We start from the raw sequence: 4,485 nt of genomic DNA, 5'->3' as shown, positions 1-4,485 counted from the left end.
CCATGTTAGGACCGCCCATTTGAACAATTTCAGGATCGCTTTTAAGGCATTTTAGGGTGGTTTCGCTTATGTGACTAGGGATGGTTCGCTTTTTGAGTATTTTCTAAATTGGACCTCTTTTTAGTCATAACTGTGGTTCGCCTATAAGGCTGTGATGTGTTTGATCCGCATTTGTGATATTATTTTGTTTAGTTTGCTTTTAGTGCATTGTGATGGATCGCCTTTTTGGTCAAATGTTCAAAATGTGAAATTTTTCTAAGTCTGTGTTTGTATTGTTGTTGTGCAGGCATCACCAAATGTGTTATTCGATCCAGTACACAACAGTTGCGTTGATTTAGATGTGGAAAAGTGTCCTCTTTTATCAGAATTCAGCAGTATTTTGGAGTACATGGATCGTATTCCAGTGAAGAAAGCAATGACTGACCAGAGGCCGTTGTATCGATCGCATATTAGTCGATTTTGGAAAAGTGCAAAGTATGACGAGGCAAGCAAGGTGATTTCATCAGAAGTAGAAGTGGATGGAAAGTTGAAGACCATACTAGTGACTGAAGCGTTAGTTCGCGAAGTAATGAACTTTCCTGATGAGGCCAATTACCCCACAAGATTTCCTGAACGAATGGTGAAGGGGTGTATGCTACGTTTGGGATACAGAAGCACATTGAACACCGGGAACTACTTAAAGTCAAAATTTCAGAAATCTTTCAAATTTTTAATTCATTGTATTTTGATTTCCCTGAGTCACACAAAGGGCAGTTATGATCAGATGAGGGATTATCAGATGAACATGCTAAAGGCATTGGTGTTGAATAAGAAATACAACTTTTCACATATAGTTTTTCATTATATGGTGGAAAATCTCTCGTCGGATGTTAGAGTCTGGAGATATCCACGTTTTGTACAAATGATGATTGATCGTGCATACCCTGGAATTGATAGAAACATTAAGGATGATCTTCTTGTTCAAGCTCACATGTCAAATATCTCGTTGAAGAATCTTGTCAAGTATCATCCTCATCATCCAGAGCCTGAGTTAGTAATTGAAAACTTCGGATTGCTTAGAGATGCGAACTATGTGGATCCTGATCCAGAAAATCATCAGAATTGGAGGAATCAAGAAGAAATGAAAGAAGCATTGTATGCTGTAGAGTTGAAAATAATTCAGGGTTTCAAACCAACAAAGAATGAGTGGTATGTGAAGGAGTCTGGACGCAGACGTAGACTTGCAACTCCTGTAGCTGAAGGTGAAGGTTCTTCTTCAAAGCCAAAGAAGAAACAAAAGAAGAAGGCTGAAACTGTGTTAGTAGATGAGTCTGATGAAGAAGTTCCTGAGGTGAACATTGAAAAGGAACAAGAGGCGGCTAGTGTAGCACATATTGAAATTAATACAGATTTGTTTACATCTGATGCGTATTTTGTTGATATTGTTGATATTCAACAGGAAAGAGAGAAAGTGGTAGAAGATGTTGAAGGTGATGATGTTGATAAAGACACTACTAGTTCTTCTAGTGTGTCTGAGTTTGAAATAGTTAATGCAAGAGAATGTGAAAGGCGAATGAGAGAGGAGGTAGAAAAGGAGAAGTTACTCAGAAAGAGGAAGAGAGAAGAGAAAGAAGATGCACCTTATGAACCTTCTCCAGAGCATGTTTCAGCATCACAATCTACTCCTAAGGGTAAAAAGAAAGCTGGAGGTCGAAAGAAGGCTACTCCAAAGATTATAGTGTCAAAGCGCCCTCAGAAGATTATGCAAACACAACCTACACCTCCACGTCAACCTACACCTCCACGTCAACAAACACCTCCACATCAACCAACACCTCCACAATCTCCAATACATCAATCTCCTCCTAGACAACCATCACAATCAACACCACCAAGACAACCTACTCCACAAAGACAACCATCTCCTCTGTTTCCACCATCACCACCTCCACATCAACAATATTATTCTTCACAAGATCTTTTTGGCACACCTCCAATCACCCAAGCACAACCTAGTTCTTCAAGTAGAGGTCTTGCGATACCACATGATAATCTGCTAGACGTTGATTTCGATTTTGCAAACAATTCTCAAGTATTGAAGTTGGAAAAGAGAATTGATGAGGTGATAGCAGAAAATAAAAAGTTGGCAGATGAATGCAAAAAGATTGCTGAAAGAGAAAAATCTCTTGCTGGTAAGGTGCAGAGGTTAGAAGGTGAAAACAAAGTGTTGACACTGAAAATTGAAGTTGATCAGACAGAAATTGACGTTTTGAAAGTTCGAGTGTCTGAATTAGAAGAGGAGAAGAATTGTCGAGAAAGTGAAAACGAGTACTATAAGTTGAAGAATAAAGAGCTTATGGCTGCTAAAGCGTTGCATGAACACAAGTTCTACATGCTGAATAGAGTTGTGGAAAGCATGTTAGAAACAACAGTGGATCAAAAGTATGAAGAGTTGAAGTTAGAGGACCTTCGTGCAGAACGTAAAGCAGAAGTAGAAAGGCAAATGAAAGATAAGGGTAAAGGGGTTGAAGGAAGTTCTGTAATGTCTATTGTGCCTTCGATGGTGGTAGATATTCCTGTGCCTATATCTTCAGTTCCTGGTATAGTTGAAGAAGAATCACCAACGCCTAAGTTAATTGGTGGTGAAGATGAAGAGGATGATGAAGATGATGATGAGGAAGAGTTTGTTTGTTCTGCAAGCAGTCACAGTTCTAAAGGTGATGATGATGATGACGCTGCAGGAGGTTCAGGTGTTAGAGTAACTGAAGCTTCAAAAGAAAAAGTCATTGAAGATCTGCTAAACGACACAGTCAATGAAGAAAGTGGTGAAGCTGAGAGAAAGGGGGAGTCGAGTAAGACTCAGACTGTAGAACATCATGAACCCTTGTTCCTATGTCTAGATGTGTATAGGGAGATGTTAAAAGATGTAAATCCCGAGAATCCAATTGATCTTGAAGCTGATCTGGAATCTTTTGATATCAATAAACAGAAAGATTACAAGTATAACTATGTTGAGGATGCCGATCAGTATGATAGGGTTGAAGTAGAGGATGGTTCGGATAATGAAGATGTTCCTGAAGACACTTCAAAACTTCCGACGTTAATGGAATTCTTTGCTGCTGAAAACAGAGATGAATTGCGTCAGAAAGTGACTGAAGCAGTGAATGATAATGTGTTCGAGTGTTTGAGAAAAGAAGCTGAACAAGAAGGCCAATATAATGTTGAAAAAGAAGGTCAATCGAGTGTCGAAGAGATTGATCGTTCTAAATGATTCAAAGATTCTCATGAAAGAAAGTTCAAAAGGCCGTTGAAATACTTCCAACGAGATCGAAATGTGTCGCTTGGCGATATTATTAGTTGGGGTTTTCTTCCGCAAGTTAACGCCTATGCAGTTCGAAGAGAATATGGTGTCCAATACTTTAAATGTTTATATGACATTATGTCATTACCATGGTGGGATGTTGATGAGTTATCTCAGGTGAGAACGTTGGAGTATCAGGTGAGGCAGAATGATAAGGCGATGTGGGGATATATTAAGTACGAGAATCTGAGAGGATATCTGAAATGGAAGCCTCATCGTCCAAGACGTATTCAAAGAGTAGACCCAGTGACTGGTGTGACAGAAACTATTCTGAATGTAAAGCCTCCAAGAACCATGACAACAATTCCTATGCCAGAAATGGAGCAGGATTTTTATAAAGGGTTCATTGATTGGGTTTACAGCTGTCTGACAACTGAAGCAATCATACCGTACAGAGCCGGTGGTGAACTGAGATATATTCGTGTCTATGATCCGATGTGGCTGGTGAATTGTTCGGCTAAAGACATCGAATGCTTGTTTATTCACAATATTCGTTATAAAGAAGAAGATAAAGATCAAGCTCAACAGTTCCAACGTGTTGTATCACTGTGCTTTCCAAAAGGAATCAATTCCGAAAGCAAGTGGAAATCGTCATGGTGGGAGTTAGATGAAAAGATGAAGACGAAAGCAAAACGTGAACGTGAACGTGAAAATCGTAGGATGGAAGCAAACAGAGGAAAGTTTATGAAGAAACAACAGGAAGAAGAGAAGGAAGAGAAGCGAAAGAAAGAAAAGATAAGAATTGCTTTTAGCAGGAAGCCTAAAGGGCGTGAAGAACTCTACAAAGCTGCTATCTGAAGACCAACTTTCAAGACAAAGACTGCGGCTTCATCCAAGGGGGAGTTTGTTGGTGCACAATGTCTAAAGCCTGCGTCTTTGTAATGCTAGTTTAATGTATATGGTCTAGATAGGTTGTTTTGTAAAAGTTCAGGGGGTCTATATGTAATTTTATGAAAGTTTGTATGTTGGACCGCTTTTGTGACACATGTCCACAAAAGCGGACCAGGTTTGTAGTCTGGACCGCTCTTGTGGACATGTCACATGAGCGGACCAAGACCTCTATATATACCCCTGAAGTTCATTTCATTTGTAACGTTGTCTTGTACTCTACGTCGAACTGCTGACCGTGTGGCAATCGTTATCAA

Source organism: Helianthus annuus, chromosome 9 (genome assembly GCF_002127325.2).
Source record: "Helianthus annuus cultivar XRQ/B chromosome 9, HanXRQr2.0-SUNRISE, whole genome shotgun sequence".
NCBI classification, from domain to species: domain Eukaryota; kingdom Viridiplantae; phylum Streptophyta; class Magnoliopsida; order Asterales; family Asteraceae; genus Helianthus; species Helianthus annuus.
Note: the sequence above shows the minus strand (reverse complement) of the source record.